Source organism: Protopterus annectens, chromosome 9.part0 (genome assembly GCF_019279795.1).
Source record: "Protopterus annectens isolate FY-2018-M chromosome 9.part0, PAN1.0, whole genome shotgun sequence".
NCBI classification, from domain to species: domain Eukaryota; kingdom Metazoa; phylum Chordata; order Ceratodontiformes; family Protopteridae; genus Protopterus; species Protopterus annectens.
This window is the reverse complement of record NC_056743.1, coordinates 1,060,224,346-1,060,245,797: the sequence shown is the minus strand read 5'-3', so window position 1 is coordinate 1,060,245,797 and position 21,452 is coordinate 1,060,224,346. Positions and strand designations below refer to the sequence as shown.

Here is a 21,452-nt window from a genome sequence, read left to right as displayed (position 1 = left end):
TGAAACCCACATAGGTGGGGGGCTATGGCCCCCACACCCCCTAACTATATATACACCATTGCACTACAGTGGGGAAAAGGGCATATTACCCCATGATGGCCAAGTGTTTACTTGCCCTGGGAAAAAGTCCGTGGTTTAGGATTTTAAGTTTCATTATTTTGTAACTTAATTACACATACTTAAAAACTACGGCTGATCACAAAACAATCTTATGTCCAGCTACATATTCATAACTACTTATAAAAAAAAGTTAAGAACTTCTCATTTAAAAAAGACAACCATTCACAGTAAACAGCTATAAATTAGCACAAAGTCTTGAGAAATATGTGTGTGTGTGTGTGTGTGTGTGTGTGTGTGTGTGTGTGTGTGTGTGTGTGTGTGTGTGTGTGTATGCATATCTTTAAAATCACACATATATTTATGGTGCTGCGGTAGCGTTGTCGCCTCACAGTAAGACGTTGTCCTGTTCGATTCTCATTTAGAGCGTCTTCTGTGCAGAGACATGTGTGAATGGGCGTACCTTCGTTGAAGGTTGTGCGTCAGGGCAGGCAACTCGGCATGTAAAAATCTACTGCCAATCATTAGCGGACCGGAGTTCCGCTGTGGCGACCCCTAACCGGGAAAAGCCGAAAGACACAATTTAGCCACAGAAATATATAAATATATCCATGGCAAAAGACTGGCTAATTCATTAAAATTTCTACCTTACTGCTGCAGAGTCTGGACTTTTTCCTGAGTTCTGTACTTCCAGTTACTGCCTGTGTGGTATCTATATGCTCTCCTCACACTGGTTCCATTATGATTCTTGATGCTATGTCTAGGGAAAGCTACAACAGAATAAATGTATCCAGTATTAACTTTGGAAAAAAGTCACAATAAAAAGCATGTTTTTATTTTGCACAAGGACAAACATAACTAGTTGTAGATCTGTCCAGGTGAATAACAAAATAGAAAGCATTTTTTGCAGGATGTAAGCATCTTTGTTACCCCTTTAAGGGTCACTTTAGCACCATACCACCCTTAAACATTAACACTTATTCCACACTTATGCAACTCCAGAGAAATGAGAAAATACAAGAAAACAGTGACTCACTATAACAAAAACAATAGTGACGATAATTTCAATGAGAAAAAGTAACCAACCAGCTGCAGCTCATCCAGATGGGACTGACAGTTTGCATCCACATCCCCTCATCAACTTGAAGTCCACAGAACTGCAAGGTTTTATTACACCAATTTCCTCTCAGCTCCCTTGCTGCCCTGAATTGTCCACAGGTACTTCATTTACCCATGTTATTGCTGTTCACTTATAATGTTAATATAGCTATCTATTTATTGGTCTGTGTATATGGATCTACTCACTTTAGACAAATAGTCCATATGTCAAGCTCCAAAACATTGAGCACAAAAGGTCAACAAATCAAATGTTGACACTTTATCACACATGCGCTTGAAAGAACCTTGGAATATGCTATTTTAAAACATCATTTTTTTGTAGGGTGCAAACCCCCTGCACCCCCATACCCCCTTATAATTGTGTGTGTGTGTGTTTGTGTGTGTAAATAATTATAAGGGGGTATGGGGGTGCAGGGGGTTAATTTAAATATTTTAAAGTATTTAATTTAAAGATTTACAGGCTTTTGAGGGGAGATCTATGCCTGGTATACAGGGCATTATCAGACCCCACTCTGATGGGCCTCCTGTATATCCACAAAACAAACAGCACAAGAATTACCCATTTTAAAGACTTAAACCTTGCCTGTGATATAAATAGTACCTGCTGAAGAGGTAGATATATATCCCAGAGGCTACCCAATCTATGAAACAGGCTCCCCACCCATGTGAAGCAGAGTTCCTCCCTAACCCAATTCAAGTGCAACTTAGACAATTGGATGGGAAACTGGAAATTCATCCCTGGTTTGGCACCTATGTCTGTAATGGAGAGAGGTAACCTGTAAATGGTTCATCTCTCAGGCCCATGCTTACACTTATCAAGGATATCTGAACTTGTCAGAGATTTGGGATGCATGGCTCGGCTTAAAAAGGCCCTTGTGGTCGTTAGCCTAGTAAGCACCTATGAACCAAGATTAATTATGATTATGTATGTCTGTGAAAGTTTAGTTGTTTTGTAACATGTCGTGCTTTAAGAAAGTACAAATAAAATGCTTTATATGCTATTTAATATTTGTCATGTTTTATAATTGCTTTTATAGTTGATTGATTTTGTATTGTTCGACCATGTGATATATCATGTGACTATGCATATTTAAAAGTTCAGTGGTTTTCGAACAAGATTTACTTCTGAGAAACTCCTGTCATACAGTGGATAAATGTGATCAACTTATTAAAACGTATTACCTCTTATTTTCTCATATTCAGAGTGTTATTTTCTAGTTATTTAGGCATCTAAACATGGCTAACCTACTATATGATTGCCATCCTGAATTTGTTTAATGTTTTTGATTATTTAAGTAAAACAAAACATTAATTCTAGCATCTGTTTTAATAAACATTCAGGAGCGTGTGTATACACACACACACACACACATATATATATATATACATACATACACACACACATGCATGCACATATTTATTTATTTATTTATTTAATTTTACATTTGTTGACTGGGAGTGTCCGACTGAGCTAAAAGCCCTTTTTCAGTGGTGGCCCAGGGAGAAAAGCTCCAAAATGTACAAACATTAACATAACAATTGAGATATTCAAGGGGTTAAATTTACATACAGTTGTTGACAAAATTAAAAACAATACTATAAAACAAGAGGATGATAACAGTAAATGTATAGTAAGTAATATTTTATAGTTTAAATAAGTTTGCTAACTTATTGTTCAGAAAGAGAGTATAGCAAGAGCTTTAGAAGTTACATAAATAGTTTGATACTAAGATTCAGTAAGCAGAGTATGGTGAGGGCTTAGGAAGTTACAGAAAAGCATAGGAAGTAAGTTGTGTGTGTTATGTATTATGAATTAGGTAGATAGTACCATATAGGTAGGTAGTGGTCAGGGAGGATGCATACAATGGCAGATCCAGTGTTTTTTAAAGTAGTCTTTGTTGGCTAACTTAGGTTGTTTGGGGTATGTTAGGTTCCTTGATATATATATATACATATATATATATATATATATATATATATATATATATATATATATATATATATATATATATATATATATATGTATATATATGTATATATATATATATATAGTATATATAGGTTCATAGGTAGGTACTAGGCTATCGGCCCAAGGGCCTACATAAGCCTAGCCAGCAAGGTACCATAGCTTACGCCACCCAAGAAAGTTATTTTCCTGTGCCACTGTCCAACAGAGACACAGAGGTGATCCCCGGGGTGTATTTCCTATTTCCCATCCACTCATCAAGATTTTTCTTGAAGAGTGCTAATGAAGAACTTTGCTTGACATAGATGGGTAGCTTGTTCCAGAGTATAGGAAGTCTCTGGGACAGGAATCTACCTCTCCAGCATGTCCTGTTTATTGTGGTGACAAGAATTAGGTCCCTAGAGCGTGTAGCTTGGAGGGATTGGGATTTCTTTAGGTGTAGCATGTCCAACAGCTCTGGGTTTGACATAGCTTTATATGTTAGGCAGAGATCACCTCGGAGTAGGCGATATGCTACGGAGTAAAGCTGGAGATTTTTGAGGCAGTCAGTGTAGGGCATTTGTTTGAGGCCAGTAATCCTCTTTGTGAGGTACTTCTTTGGCCTTTCCAGCTGCTGCAGATGTCTTCTGAGGTACATTCCAAAAGGGGTGTTGTACTCTATAATGGGTCTAATGAGTGATGAGTAGAGCGGAACAATGGCCTCTTTTTTCCTGGATGAAAGCCCTTTTATGATGAGGTGTGCCACGTAGAAGGACTCCCTGACTACTGTGGCAATGTGATTATCAAAGGAGAGACTACTGTCCACCTGAGTCCCAAGGTATCTTATCACACATTTGGTGTTAAGTAGATTGCTGCCTATGTGGTAGTTCATGGGTACAGAGTTTTTACCGAAGAGGATGACACTGCACTTTTTGGCATTGAGCTTGAGACCATGGCTCTGACACCAGGCATCTGTCTCAGTGAGGCCCTTCTGTAGGATGTCCACATCATTTGGGGACTTGACTATGTCTCCTAGTTTGCAGTCATCTGCGAACTTCATCAGCCAGAGGCCTTCTGTGTTTGCCTGTACTTCAGAGAAGTAGATACCAAACAGGAGAGGTCCCAGGACAGAACCCTGTGGCACTCCACTTGTCACTGCCTTGAGGTCAGATTTGGAGTCTGCAACTTTTACAGTGTGGGTTCTGTCAGTGATCCAGTTGGCAACCCATCTTGTGACATAGGGATTTATACCTAGTTTAGTGAGTTTAGCTATAATTCCAGAATGGGGGATGGTGTTGAAAGCCTTGGCGAGGTCAAGATAGGCTGTGTGAACCATCTTACCCTCATCCACGGCTTTGGTGACTGCCTCAAAGAAGTTGATCAGGTTCAGGAGGCATGATCTGCCTTTCACAAACTCAAACTGGGTGGGATCCAGAGTTTGGAGGTTACCAATGTCTTTGTTTATGAGTTCCATGATGATACGTTCCATGGCCTTGCAGACCAGGCTCGTCAGGCTAATAGGTCGATAGTTCCCAGGATTAGTGGTGGCTCCCCCTTTGTGGAGTGGGATAACTGTTGCTGTGCGCCATTCATATGTGTATGTATTGTAAATATATATAGATAGATAGATATATATGTGGCTCTCTTTTTTTAATAAACTTAGTCACAAAGTTCAATTAGTTTATGTGTACTTACAAAACTACCATCCATGATGTTTAAATGTGATTGGTCAAGCTTCTGAAACATTGGGCAGTTAATTCTACATAAAGCTTGATTTAAAAACAAACAAGGAAGAAGAAGAACAGATGCTCATCAGACATATGTGAAGCCTCCTATCAGGTCCAAAAACTCTCAGTAAACTACAGGAACCAAAAGTCAAGGTTTACTGCTCTTTTGATAACTGTCAAAATAGCTGTGAAACTGCAGCACTTTGAAGTTAGATAATGGCTTTTGCAGTGTTGCCAAGCAAAAGGTATATCTTTGTTTTATGGCTTGTACTTAAATTTTCATAACTATAACTTGTAGTGCAAAATATTGTAGCTTCACAATGACCCACCCATATCACAGCTCAACAACTGCATTCAGATATAGTGCTCATTATCATGGGATAGCATTAGACTGGCAAAAAATGTGCTATCTCATCATTGTCTGTCTTAGATATAGGCAAACTAGATGTCTGTCTAGGGCACTATTTAGTAAGGGAAATTTTTCTAGTGTTTATTTTTTCCGGCCAAAAGCTGAATCACTCCTGTTCAAAGCAGCCATGGCTGTGACTCCACCTAGAAGAGGTGCTATACACCACTCAGTTGTTAATTTTCTGTGCTGCCCTACCTATGATTTAGACAATGAATTAGACAGTGATGTTTTGAAGGCCTCTGATTCATTGACTAGATTGTAAACGGGACAGCAAGGATCAGAAATCCCAGATATTTTGCACAGTAGACTGGATGTAACAGATACTGAAAAGTAAAAATAGAACAGGTATTAAGTGGGCCTTTTTGTCCTTGTAGGCAACAAGATATTATAGGCAGTGGATGCCTTTGCAGAACTGAAGTGTATTTCTGTGAAGCAAGTTAGAATACCTTACTGTGGCTGACGTGTGTGTGTGTGTGTGTGTGTGTGTGTGTGTGTGTGTGTGTGTGTGTGTGTGTGTGTGTGTGTGTGCATGTGAGTGAAACAAGGTTAACATTATAACTGGACATTTGATGTGTATACAGTCAACAGAGTGGCTATAATTTCTTGGCATATAGGCTGTCTCTGGATAAAAATGAACCTGCTGCCCTTTGCTTAACTTAAACACTAATTATTATGGCTTTACAGGACTACTGTGTATTTCTTTTGAGTAGATTGGAATTCTTTACTATGGCTACTGTTTTGTGTATAACTGAATAGAAATAAATTACAGACAACAAAGTGTTTGTGACTGCTCGGTATAAGGGTGTTTGCAGTTAAAAATGACTGACCTTGGTATTGTTTTCTTAAATTAAACAATCATTGTCCTGGTTTGACTGGACTAATGCACTTTAAGGAGCAATTTGGACTACTTTACTGTGGCTAGCTGTTACATGATTCAATAAAAAAGAGGTAAACATAATACTGTGGCTATTGTTTTTCGTGTTTATTATACTAGACATCTAAAGTGTACCCAGACATCAAAATAGCTATAATTGCTGAGTAGATGAGCTAGCTGTAGATAAAACCTGCTGACCCTTTTGTCATCTGTTTAAATTAAATAACCCTTATTCTGGCTTTTCAGGATTAATGAGTAGCTGTGTGAAGCAAGTTGGAACACTTTATGACTGCTTGTATGAAACAATTTGAAAAACATGCCATTAGTTTAGAAAAATCAGATTTCTAAGGTGAACATAGTCAAGTAAAGTGGTTATAATTCCTAATTATGAGGAGGAAAGTGTTATTTGCTCAGGTTAAAGCATCATTAATCTGGCTTTACAGGACTGTTGTGTATTTGTGTGAAGTAATTTGGTTAACTTTGTTGTAGCCTCTGTGTGTTGTGTAAAACCAACCTGAAGTGAATTACTATAGCCATTATTTTACCACTATCACATATCTCACTTGTGCACAATCAATAAAATGGATTTAACAGCTGGCTATTGGGGTTGTCTATGGATGAAAATGACTAACCCTGCTGTCATGATCAAGTAAAACAGCTATTAATATGGCTTTTCAGAACTAGTGTGCATTTGTGTAAGCAAATCTGGAATGCTGTAATGTGACTAATTTATTATAACAATCTGAGCTGTACATAATCAATAAAATGGCTGTAACTGATGGCTATGGAGGCCATCTGTGGATATAATTGACTTACCCCTGTTGTTGTCTGATTTCTGTTAAACAATCACTAAACTTGTTTGTCAGGAGCAGTGTAACTCAATATATTACACTTCCCAAAAATCCCTGTAAAAAATATTGCTATGTCTTATTTGAGCATGTGTGTTGGGGGTTACAATGTATTCAAGATAACTAGTTTATCATAATTGATTACATTTTTCGTCATACTCATATAACAGTATTGTATAAATAAGTGGCTATCTTTGGTGGTCTAGGCAAGTTGTATGGGAAAGCAACTGCTTATTGGTGCACTGGTGCAGTGAGTAGCATTTGCCATCTCACTGTGCTTGTTTCTCTGAGTTATTGGTAGTGGTTTCTTCAGTCTGGAAGCTATATGTTCTTGCTGCTTCTGCTTGTGTTTTATACAGGAGTTCTGTTTTGTCCAACACCTAAAAGGCATGCTATAAGTGAACTGTCTCGCCACCAGTTTGCTTGTAGGTATGCATGTGGTGTGTGTGTGTGTGTGTGTGTGTGTGTGTGTGTGTGTGTGTGTGTGTGTGTGTGTGTGTGTGTGTGTGTGTGTGTGAGCTTCTATTTGTGAAAATATGAAAAAATAATATCACCAATTTTATCTATAGTCACACATAATATTGGAGAGAAAATATATTGCTCATTTTGTTAACAGTGAAAATAACCATTAACAAATAACTATATTTAAAAATAAAGCATGAAATACATAATAAAACATATAGACTGTTGGAGTTTAGGGGACCTGGCAGCTCTCAGATTCCCCAACTGTACAATAGGATTTTGATATAGACATCGTAGGAGGCCCTATTCTCATCTGCCACCTTGTCTAAAATCAGCTCTGTTCAAAGGTGTTCACAGAAAGTCACTATAGTTTGTGTGAGCATTGACTTGTGACAGTGTGTTCACTATTTCTTTCTCACAGTCCAATTATCTATGCACAGAGGGTTGCTATAACATTTCCAGGGGAAATGCACTGTCTAGAAGCAACAGCTGTAATCACTGTTTTCACTTTCTTCACAATCAAACTTAATACATGCATACAAGTAGTTATCTTTTGGGGGTAGAGGTGTGTTTGTGTGTGTATGCATGAGTGTGTGTGTATATATGTGTATGTATATATGTGCATATATATATATATATATATATATATATATATATATATAGGTCCACCTCTGAATCTCGAAATACTGAAATATTGACTTTCAGTATTTCAAGACCAGAATGTCGAAAATGCAGTTATTAGAAACTGCACTTTAACAAATCTGAGTTTCCATAATCCACAGTAGTTGTGTTGTGGTGCATGTGCTATGGTTTACTGTCTCTTTAAGGTGCAGTTTGGTCTCTGATTTGTATGTTGTGGCTGATGTGTATCTATTTGTGGAGAATCAGGTAGTTGTTTACTTTTTAAGGGTTTTGGTTAGGAATTTTTCATTTTACTTTCTTTGGGGAGCTTTAGGAGTAGTTTCAGGTAGGGAGGTTAGAGTGCATGTGTGTGTGTGTGTGTGTGTGTGTGTGTGTGTGTGTGTGTGTGTGTGTGTACGTTAGCAGTGACATTGGTGATTTTTGTACTTGTGTAGTGTGTGTGTGGTTATTAGTTAATGTAAGTATGACAGTGTGCAATGGGAGTGTATGGCATGTAAACGTAGTTTTTTTTTGTGTTACTGTAACCTCGGAGTTGGTATATGTAAGTAGCGGGGGTGAGGGAGTGCAGTGAGGGCTTGACCCCTGAAAACCTTTTGTTAGTGTTATTTTTGTTGAGTTTTATTTTTATGTTCTGTTTATTTTGGGGGAGGGTTAGATGTTTAGTACTGTTTTATTTTTCAGTTATTTTGGGGTTTCGGTATTGTGTATTTTTGTGTGTGTCCGTTAGATATTCTGGTCTTGAAATACTGAAATTCGATATTTCAGTATTTTGAGATTCAGAAGTGGACCCATATATATATATATATAGATGGATCTATGTTGTTACATCAAAATTAAATGAACTGTACATGGTGGAGACCATTTGATCAAAGTTCTTTAACTTTGAAAGTTACAAAAATAAGAAAACTCTATGTTTTTGCAGGGTGGCAAGCCCCCCACATCCCCCACACCCCCTGATAGTTAAATATACAAACTCCGATAGCGAACTACTATGGGCAATGGGTAAATTCCCTGAACCCACTGTACTGTGATCTCTATATAACTGATTTGACTTTTCAGAAAGTTGATCATATGGTCTCAACCATATAAAGTTTGACTTTCTGAAAATTCGATCATACAAATGGGACCCATATTTAGACAGCAACAATTTGAAATATATGACTGTGGCAATTTCCTCTTTCACTTTCATTCCATTCTAACACCTGTGATGTGCACAGAAGATTATTTCCTTTTTTTTGGGTGAAAGGACACGGGCAGGCAAAATTCACAGATATGTTTTATGTTTCTTTGCAAACATTTGTCTTCTCATTTTATTGGGAACTACTATTTTATCATCTTTGAACATTAATCCTCGGGCCCAACTTATTTCTTCTTTGAAAGAAAATAATAAGGCTGAATTTCTTCTCTTACTTATAATGTTTATTCATGCCATCACTGAATCAAAATTCTACACAAAAGTCCTAAATTTAATCTCAAAGCCTGTAAAACTCCATGACTTCTGGTCATGCCACAGATCCCTAGCTTAGTTCAGTATCCTCGACAATCATTACAATGGGTTTGTAGCTGGTTAGATTGTGTTGACTGGATGGGGAAAGAAAGTCTGAAGAGTAAGTCAAAATGTGAAGAAACAAGAAAGAAGCAGTCTGTTTGAATATTGTCGGGCAGCCAGAATGGGAGGAAAATGGGGTGCACTGATGGTGATGTGGGGGGAACCAGTAGCTAGCAGGGGGCAACATGGAGTCATTTGCCTAGGGCTCTTTTTTAACCAAGGTTAGCCCTGCATCTTATAAACTGCAGTGCATTATGTCACCACTCCAAACTATACAGAAAAATAATATTATGCCAAATACTATCTTTTGAAACCTTTTAAAAATACTTTACATTACTTATCTATTGCTAATATGTTTGACATTATAAAAATGTGTTTTTGTTTAGTTAGGTTTTTATATAAAGTTTTTTATGCTAACTTGATGCAATTGAAATTGATAGTGTTAACCAAAATCACTTATTTGATTCACCTATATTTTTCTTCTCTAGTAGGGGGTGGGTGGCTAGGCACCGGGGTATTTGGGAAGGAATATAACAGGGTCTTTAAAAAATTTTCTTGGGAGACATCAAGATACACTATAATAAAGGCAAAGAACTGAGGTTTATAGTTATAAATACATTCTGCCAAACCTTAGGTATATGTTATATATTTATTTTTATTTAACTATATGACCTTAAGTATTGACTCATGGAATGTGAGAGGATTACAAAATAAAAATAAGAGATCCCTACTATTTCATCTTCTATTTAAGTCACAGGCAAATATATGTTTCTTGCAAGAGACCCACTTAAATAGAGAAGATTTCGATAAAGAAACAAACAAGAAATGGATTAAGATGATAGTAGCAGCTGGTAACAGTACAAATTCAAGTGGTGTGGCCATTATAATTAAAAATAATTTTCAGGGAACTATTTCTGATATGAAATATGATGTGGATGGAAGGTGGTGTTACATTATCTCCTGTTTCCACAATATTGATAAACCAATTATATTTTTTAATCTTTACGGCCCTTGTGATCAACAACATGTCTTCTTTATACAAATTTACAATATTCTCTCCTCTTTTAAAGACCATTATTTTATTATAGGGGGGATTGGAATGCTATCATTAATCCAGACACTGATCGTACTAGTAAATCCTCCTCGTACAATTTCCAAGCTTCTATTGCTCTGGAAGAAATAATAATAGATCTCAACCTCATAGATCCTATCTCTCATAACACAATATGATAAAAAAGACATTTTCACATACTACTCAAAATGTTACAAGTCATGGTCAAGATTAGATTTTTTTCTTATTTCCAACTTCCTTACTCATAGGAAAATTAGCTATTCTCTTGAACCCAGATTTCTTTTGGACCATTCTAGAATATCTCTTGGAATTAGCTTGGCTTTAAATACATTAGATACATCTGTATACAATAGTTGGACACTCAACAATAACTTACTTACAAATGAAGATACACATAAATCAATAACTGAAATATTGAAAGAAACATATATTAATCTAGGTAAATCAGATATTCCTTTAGATATACAATGGGCTGCATGTAAGGCAACCCTTAGAGGTATATTAATTAACAAAGCATCATATCTTAAAAAACAATATAGAAACAAGAATTACAGTTAAAAACAAAAATTCAGATGTTGGAAAATCAATACAGAATGTGTCCTAATTCCTCTGCATATGATCTATTGTTAAACTCCCAAAAAGAATTACTGCTTCTACATCAACATAACCTTACCATATCAGAGCAAAGGTTCTTAGCTACATACTCTGAATGGGCACAGGTTCCCTCTAAAGTGCTAGCCAGAATAATTAAAGGTAATCAATCCCTCCCTAGAATTTCGTCACTAAAACATAACAACAAGTTTTATAATACTGATTTGGAAATTATGCAGCTCTTTACATCATTGCTCTCAGAGATATATTCAAAGGACAACAAATCTAGGAGTAAACAACATATAGTGAACTTTGCGTTCTCTATTAAATTTCCTAGGTTAAACGATCAACAAAAGAATACACTTTCTGCCCCGTTGACTATTAAAGAAATATCGGAAGCCATTAGCAGACTTAAGACTAGTAAATCCCCGGGACCAGATGGCTTTACACCTGAATTCTTTAAAACTTACTCATCTGAGCTTTCACCCCTTCTTTTTGAAATTTTTAATTATATAATGATTTATGGTATATCCGACCTATATTGGAACACCTCAAAACCATTTTAATATTGAAAAGGGATAAAGAAAAAACTGATCCTAATAATTATAGACCTATTTCTCTGATCAACATTGATATCAAAATTCTAGCTTCCTTACTTGCTTTTAGACTAAAAAAAGTCTTACCATTCTTGATCTCTTCGGAGCAGGCGGGCTTTATGTCACATAGACATTCATGGGATAATACCTTGACAATAGATTCTCTTATATACTTTACTAAAAAAAGATTCAAACCCATTGTATGCACTGACCCTTGATGCTGCTAAGGCCTTTGATAGAGTCAACTGGGATTTTCTTTTTCACATTATGTCTTGCTTCAATATACCATCTTCTTATATAGACTCTATTAAAATTTTATATAAAAATTCTCATACCTTTCTCTATATTAATAAGAAAGTATCCAAAAGCATAAAGATCATTAATGGCACAAAGCAATGATGCCCACTATCTCCTTTTTTATTCAATCTATATCTAGAGCCTTTATTATTATATATAACTCAAAATACTTTTCACAAGATTCCTAGAATTCTTAACACTAAAATTTGTTTGTCGGCTTTTGCAGATGATCTTGTAATATATTTTCAAACACCTTGCTCTGACCTTTTAAAACTAATTGGTTCTATTGAAAGATTCTCTGAGGTCTCGGGATATCAGATTAGCATTCAAAAAACACAGATTCTCCCCATAAATCCACTTGCTCACAAATCATATTTGTTTCCAGACTCCACTTTCCAGATAGTTCAGAGCTTTAAATATTTGGGGATTCTTATAAATCATAATGGTCTCTCCACTTTTCAAAATAATCTAGCTAAAATATGGTTGTCTATTATACTTGATTTAAATAGATGGAAATTGCTTAATTTATCACTACTATCAAAAACAGCAATAATAAAAATGAACATTCTCCCCAGATTGCTATTTCAATTTAATGCTGTGGATCAGTTGATTCCAAAATCTTTTTTCTTAAAAAATAATAAAGTTCTGGCTAGTTTTTTATGGTTTCCCAAATCAGTGAGAATTTCTTACAGTAAATTAATCTCTCCTAAAAATAAGGGAGGACTTGGTCTTCCAATTTTCATCTTTATTATTTGATCATCTCGGCCAATAAACTATTATCTATTTTGAATATAGATACTGAGAAGTATAATCAATATCCCATCTGGACAAAATTGTGGTATCAACACATTTTAACTAAAAAGATTAATCCATTAGCTCTTCCTTTTCTTTCTTTAGATGTCATGAATAAGCTAAAAATTTCAAACTCTTTAAAACAAAAAATTTTTGCTTTTCAAGAACTGGTAAAACTTGTCAATTTAGAAAATATATTTCAATTAATGCAACCTATCCATTTAAATCCTAATATTAATTTAGATAATATTTCTTTTAATCTTTCAAACTTTCCCTGATCAAAGATTTCACCGTTTGGGATCTGATACAATACAAAATGAAACTCTCACAAATATACGTAAAATACTTAAGGTCAACACTAATTACTTAACCATTTTACGTCAAATGAGAGATATTGTCAACGCTAAGTTCCCATACACCGCAGTAGACAACACAGATATCATTAATTATAAAGCGGTCATACAAGTTCTTACGCTTCCAGAGAAAATGTTATCTAAATCTTATAATCTTATAAATCAGATAATTCATAATACACTATGTCTTTTTTCCAATTATTGGGACAAACACAATCCTCATATATCTATAGATCAGAAACTCTCAGCTATTAAAAATACACTAGAATACTCGCCTTTTAAAAAACTCTTTTACACTCAGCTAATGATTAATAATAATGCATATGTCACTCCTTCTAAACTTAACAAATTTGACGCTAATAAATCGGCCTCATGCTTGTTGTTCTCATCCTAACGCAGATCTTCTACATATTTTTGGTCTTGTTATCACTCACATAAACTTTGGACTTCTCTAAAAGTCCGTTTACAGAAAATGGGTTATCATAAATCCACCCTATCATGGGAGACTGCATTACTACACATACCAAATATATATCTTTCCAAATTGGATTCACAAGTACTAATATACATATGTTCACTTATAAAACTTTATATCACCCAAAATTGGCTAGACCGTACCAAATTGAATTGGAATAATTTCAAAACTCTAGCCTGCACATATATTAGTGTGCAGAAAATGATAGTGAGAAGTCCCAAGAAGTCGGCACAAATTAATAAAGCTATAGAAAAGGTGTTACATATTATTTATAGTGTATAGTTGGTTACTCTCCTTGTGGAATTCATAGACCTCAGTCTCCCTTATATCTATATACCTGTTTCATTTTAGATCTATATCCATTTTGAAGTATTCTTAGGTTAACATTAGTATAAGTTGTAGATAGTTATTGTATGTTCTCAGACTGCATTGAGATATAAACATTTATCATACAAAATTGTGTGATCATATACATCTCCTAATATTTCATTTTTTTCTTTCAATATGTATTTTAATTCTGTTGTTGTTGTATTTTTATTTCAATGTCTGAAAATTCAATAAAAAGTTTTTTGAAAAAAAAAAACTTATCTATTGCTACAAAGTGCATTATAAAATGTCACAGCTCCACCGGGAACCCCTACAAGTCAGAGAAGAACAGTTTGGGTATTTCAAAGCAGTACTTATTTAGCTAGTGTCTTCCTGTCAAACTATGTACTCTGTGTGATAAAATGCAACACAAAATATCACAACTCCAGTCCATACCCAGCCTTAGGCATAGGCCAACTAGGTGGCCGCCTAGGGCGCTGCTCTGGCAGGGGCACTTTTCCAGTATTTGTTTATTTTTTGTTGTAAAGAAATGGTTTCTTTAACATATGTTGCATGAATATAGGATAAACTGAAGAGTACGACAAACTGTAAGAAAAAGGAAAAAGTAATCTGGATGGTATAAGCAGACCAGGATGTGGGGGAACTAGGTAGGTTTTTTTTGGGGGGTGCTGTTGATCCCTTTTGCCTGGGGCACCAGTTCACCAATGGCTGGCCCTGCTCCAGTCAGATAACTAAAACAAGGCCAAGTATTGTATTCTGGAATTAAAAATCACATGCATGCTTGATCACACAAACACCCACACAAAACTCTCAACTGATGTGATTTACACATAATGACATCATTTTAGCCATATTCCTTCTGAATTTACTGATGTTCCTCATTAAGTCAGTCCAGATTATGGGTATATATCTTATTAAATACATAAACTACACCTATGCAAAGATTTTCTGCCACCAACTGTATAAGATATTGTATATAAAGCCCTTGCATTGTGAAAAAAAAAATATGAACATGCTCCTCTTTCTGATCCTCTGCTATGATTTTTAATGCTCAAAGATTGAGACTTACCTGAGTGTGCGTGCACACACACACCTGCAATCACACATATTATCTGCAGTTTATAAAAGTATACTATGTGAAATTTTCCAAATACTCCACTGTAAAAAATGTCCATGTTGTGCAAAGAAATGATGGATCTGCGATAGTGGGAAGGCCCTTCATCCTGGCAGTACTTGTGTGGTTGTTTCATAGTTCTCAGTCTGCATACTTTAAGGTTCTTGAAAACTGGGTACATCATGCCAAAATTGTGGGCGCCTAATATGCATCAAATTTGAATACCAAACAGCAAATAAGTCTTCGCACTTATACTTACGGGATAGTACTCAGAAACACAAGTTTAAAAAATAAGAGTGACAAAAATGATGCGGAAAATATAAGCATATTATCAGACAGTGTAAATCTGTTGAATTTAATTGATGATATTGCAAACAGCTCCTTCACACATCATTTATTTATTGTTATGCCCTCTTTCTTTAAATGTTTGCTGCCACACAGGTGGCCAGATTCCAAAAGAGTTGCTCAGAGTGTAAGTCTGCCCTGATTCGCAAAGACTTGCTCTCAGTGTTTCACTTCTATGTAAGTTTATCCACAGACACCGGGACCAGATTCTAAAAGACCTGCGCTTAATGAAAGCGGTCAGTTACATTGAGAGCAAGTCTTTTAAAATTGGACACAGTATGCTGGTTATTTTGTCTGGTTTTGTGTGCACTAGATACCTTCAAATTTGTGTGTGTGCGTGTGGGGGGGGGGGGGAGAAAATCATGTGAGAGGATAAATCAAACCTGAAAATAGGAATGAATGTACCTCCAAAAAATAGATGCATCATGCATCATGATTCGTGTGAAAGGGTAACTTAAGCTATTGTACATCCGCAAAATACATAGCATCAGAATTACCTGCAGCTTGTGTTTCTGATACCACCCCTTCTTTGGAACAGGCTTCCTATCCATCTCTAGCTAAACTCTTCCCTAGGCCAATTCAAGTGCAACTTGGACCACTGAATGGTGAATCAAAAATTTACCCCTGTTCAGGCACATATGTCTTGAATACATAGAACCAGCCTATAAATGTTTGAAAATCAATGCACCTAGTCTACATATAACCCATAAAATAATGCTAGTGTATCAACATGCCAGATGCATTTGGGAAGCAACGCTATGCTTAACCTCCGGGGTCCTTTGCCTAGTAACAGGGGCGACTTGTGCTATTGGGCTGCAGGACTGCAGCCCCTCAACTGTAAAAAGAAAATAAAAGTAAAAAAAAAGAAAACAACTAAAAGTAAAAACTGCAGCCCCCCCCAGCTGTAAAAAGAAAATAAAAGTAAAAAAGAAAATAACTAAAAGTAAAAAAACAGAAAGAAAACAAACACAAGTCCCGAAACATTTTGATGGGAGGTTGGCTTAATAGTTAAGGTGTTTACCTTACAGACACAAGGTGCAGGGTTTGATTCTCACTTGGCGTAATTGGCTAGACTTAAAATGGCCCACAAGCACAGTTAGTCTAGTATGAATCTATGAATCTATGAACATGTGTATTCCCAATAAGGACTGCTGGTGAACCATGTGCACAGAATCTAGACTGTCTCAGCAGTCTAGATTAGGAAGACAGCATTCAGCAGCAGAGATCCCAGACATCTATACAGTTATAACTGCATAGGCTAGAAGGGGATCAAACTGCAACATCTGCAGGCTACTACCCAGCCTGCTCTTGCATGAGGGAAGGGACTTGCTCTCACAGACTTTACTGTGGAAGGGACGAGCCTTTGACTGAATGGACTTGAATGTGGAGTCTGATACTGCTGCAGGAAGGAAACTACTGGGCTTTGAACAAACAGACGTTGCAGCTGGGCTCAGGTTGTATGTGTGTGTGTGTGTGTGTGTGTGTGCGAAATCCCCCAGTTAAATATACCTGGTGGCTAGATAGACTCAAACTCTGTACCTAGGGACCATGTAGCAAGAACTTGAATTCCCTATCCACCAACACTTGTGAAATTTTTACCTCATATTGTGGTTTTCTGGATTTTGAATAATGACAGGTATTTGAATTTCAGATTTCAGGTTCTTCAGAAAGTACATGGTAACACAAAACCCTTTATTCTAGCAATTTTCTGTTTATCAGATCAATATTTGAAATTTGTTCCTATTTTTTGGGCTGTATTCCCCCATTATTGGCTTTGTCCAGGTTTTTTGTGTTAAGAGGTTAAGAGCTATGGTAAGACTGAATTCACTGAATATGTTTGGGAGCTGTATTCCCCCATTATTGGCTTTGTCTAGGTGTTTTGTGCTAAGAGATTGAGAGCTATGGTGAGAACTGAATTCAGCAAATGATAGCCATTTCAGTTTCAGTCTACCTGTCTTTCAAGAGACAAATGATTTGGCATAGTGGTATGTTGCTCTGACTGTAGTGCACAGGGTCCAGGGTTCAAGACTTGGCAGTGAAATGCATGGTGGTAACACAGCATTTTATTCTAGAAAACTCCCAAGATTATACAAGCAATGTTTAAAATGTGTCCCTAGTTTTTTGGCTTTTGTCTCCCCCCTCCAATAAATTTTGGCTTTTTCCAGACTTCTTGTGCTTCAAAGTGGAGAGATACAGTTGAGTGTCAAGTGGATTTTACAAGGAGATGAGAGCTTGAAGAGAAGTTTAATGCTGCTTATGCTGAGTCTGCTTGTATTTTTAAAAGCACAACATGTAGTGTACTTGCTTTTGCTGCAGAAAGCTGTGAGTTCTACTCCCACAGTATATAGATGTATTGCTGATACTGTACTGTGTTGTACTTTTAAAGGGGATGGATGCTGCAGTCCTGAGAATGTCCTCTTTGGTGGAGATACCTAGTAACGATGAACTTGTTATCAGTTTGCCATCCATTTCCTTTTGCAATATTACTAGCTTATCATTTTTTTTATTGTAACATAGACAATTTATTCAATGGCAACAGGCACTTTATTTGTAGATGAAACAATGAAATATTAAAGTTGTTTGCTAGCAGCAACCTCTTCATAGTTAGAGATCTCTTTAATGTGGAATTATTTAGATGACTTTTACTTCTGCAGAGTTTGTGTATATTTACTGACACTGACACTGGTGGATTGTAGAAGTTTGAGTAGACTTTTATGATGGAAATGTTCTGAACTGGGTAGTTTTGTCATTATTAGTGCATGCATTTTGTTTCATTGTTTACTGGAAAAATGTACAAAACAATAAATTTAAAATGCCCTCTAACAGCTGTACTGTATCATATGAGGAATATAATTTAATACAATCAGAAAGATGTATCAAAGAACACATGTATGTTTCCTGTGCAAGGGGCCTATGATTTGAAAACAGCCCAAAGTTAATCTTTATCTGCCACTGGCCAGATGTATTTTCTTTGAATGTGGGTTTCACTGCTGTTTCAATGAATGTGAGTTTCAAGGGCAGAGAAGTTTTAATGCTAAGTCTGTTTTCATTGTGAGACTGCATTGCTTTGTTTAGCAGATGTCTATTAGTGCTTGTGTGTAAAATGTAAAATAAAACTTTTAAATGAAATCCAAATCATCATAGAAGTAAAGTACTATACACATTACAGTGTTTATGGTAAATGGGGCGAAATAGCCAAGTAATGGGACATTGGAATAGCTGCAGGGGGGAGGCACCATTCAGCCATGATTTTGGGAGGTGGGAAGGACAGCAAACTCAGACAGCCCCAGCTGAACTATACCTCTTAACTGTCCAGATTTTTGCAGAATGAATAGATTTTGGTTCTTATTTTTTGTTTGTTCCTCATAAAATTTGTGGTTTTCTGGCAAATCATTTAGGAATGAAGTCACTAAATAATGACAGCCATTGAGTTTCAGACTTCATACTCTTCAGAAAAATGCATGCTAAAGCAAGACCTGTTGTTAAGTTTATACAAGAGCAATTTTAGTACTGTTTGTATGTTCCCCCAATATATTTGGCTGTGTCCAGATTTTCTGCATTAAGAGGATGAGAGGTAAGCGCAAATAAATCACTTTATAGAATTAGGTATATCCAAACCTCTCAACTCTCCCTAATTTTGGCTCAAAATGTTGCTCTCCCCCTAATAATCCCTCTGCAAAATGCCATATTTGGAAGAAAATGTGGAGGGTTTACAATTAATAAATAATTGTAATGATCAGAGTTATAGATTACTTTTAATTTCAGAAATGCATGTAAATTCTCTTATTTTGTCAGCTGCTGAAGTTAACAGTACTAATATTAAAAAGTGTCCCTTCTTTGACAGGTTCCCAGCTGTATTGTGTGGCAATTTTATATTTTTGCATCACATTTTTGGTTCATTTTTCATAAAAGTTCATGAAGTTAGAAAATAATGACAGACATTTGAGTTTCAGATTTCATACCGTTCAGAAAAGGGTAGAAAGAAAAAAAAGGACCTACTATTCTATTATCTTTCTAAGTTTATAAGAGCAATATTTAAAAAATTTCCTTATTTTTGGTCCTTTGTCCCACTTCTGTTTATGGCTTTGTCCAGATTTCTTGCTCTGAGGCTGAGAGGTATGACAAAATGTGTCAAGGCCATCACCATCAGCCAGAGACATTTTAAATTGTAACATACTTGTTGCACCCCACTCCCCCACGTAGTGACTCTGGATGTGTCCAAGCAAGGCAAGGAGCAGTTATGCAGTGTAAGTGTGCAGAGTATCTCCCATCCAAGGTAGACACAAGTACTACAGTGGCTTTTCATCTATCCTTGAATTTGCAGAATGTTCTGGTTTTCTGTCATATTTTTATACTGTTGATTTATGCTTTTTATTCAGAAAATGCATGTTGTTGCAGTGCCTGTTGCTCTGTGTTTAAGTAGCAATGCTTTAATGACCATCAGGCAAGCTTGTCTGAGACTGTAAGATGCAAGTAAGTTTTAATAAGCATACTGTTAAAGAATTAGCAACATTGAAAACCTTTTTGTTGTTGCCATGTAGAGAATATTTACATAACTAGATAGCGTATAAACCTTAGGTATTGAAATGCATATGACAGTATTTGTAATAAAGGAGAGGATTACAGTATTTTCAGAAGCTCATTACATTTGTTGGGGACTTGCAGTCATCTTTGTAGGCTTTACCCGTAAACTAAACAGAATGTCAATCTATCATGTGTGGTCCATAACCGGTGCAGTAATCCTTTAAGCAATTTATCCTTGAGCTTGTTTCTTGTTTGCTGTTCATTTTTTACCTTGATCATGTTTTCCCCATGAAACAAGTAGATAGTTATTGTCAGGCAGCGGGTCTTTTTTGTATAAGAAGCATTTTTACAAGTGGGGGGTATTGCTACTTTCAGCATATTACTTGGTACTTTTAAAGCTAAATATAAATTATAATTAGAACTGCAGTGCAAGGAGAAGTGGTTTGCGTTGAGTGCTGCTTGTTTTTTATACTTGATTTTGACTGGCATTCCAGTAATGTATCTAAAAAGTAATGTATTTTTTCATGGCTCGCAACCTTTTTGTTTCCATCTAGATATTAAGTAAGCTGTCATATAGCCAATGCATTGAAATATTTTTTCTTCTACAATTTATATTGCCTTGACTGGACTCTCATAATGACGGTTTGGCAGTGGCAACCAGGGCAGCTTATTTAATTAAAATCCCAGTTTTTGCGGTTTTTTAACATAGCTCCAACCCTTTCTAGTTGGCCACACCCCTTCACATTGGCCTTACCCATTCAGCTGTATCTTGCAGCCCCCTCTCTGATTTGAAGTCACCAGCCACCATGTTTTGCCCATGAAACAAGTAGATAGTTGTCAGGCAGCAGGTCTTTTTTGGATAAGAAACGTTTTTACAAGTGGGGGTATTGCTACTTTCAACATGTTACTTGGTACTTTTATAAAGCTGAATATAAATTAGAATTAGAACTGCAGTGCAAGGAGAAGTGGTTTGAGTTGAGTGCTGCTTGTTTTTTTATACTAATTTTGACTGGCATTCCAGTAATGCATTTAAAAAGTAATGTATTTGTTCATGCCTCGCAACCTTTTTGTTTCCATCTAGATATTAAGTAAGCGGTCATGTAGCAAATGCATTGAAATTCACCTGTGAACTTGAGTAAGTACTTCAAAACAGGTACAGCTGACTAAGATATACAGGATCCTTATTTACTTATAATGCCCGATGTCCTTTATTACTAAACTAAATAATGTTTCAGTTTAGTATTAGGTGCCCTGGCCAAATTTCCGCCAGTCAAAATTAATACACCTTCGGATCTTCCCTGAAATTAGGCTACTGACCTAACGGGGCTAAATGG

The 21,452-nt window shown here is 36.2% G+C and overlaps 1 protein-coding gene across 1 annotated transcript in view; it reads left to right on the top strand.

Moving 5' to 3' along the window:
* The window catches only part of HDAC7 (histone deacetylase 7), a 1,116,899-nt gene that overhangs the window by 504,084 nt on the left and 591,363 nt on the right, over positions 1 to 21,452 (top strand). The window lies entirely within an intron of this gene.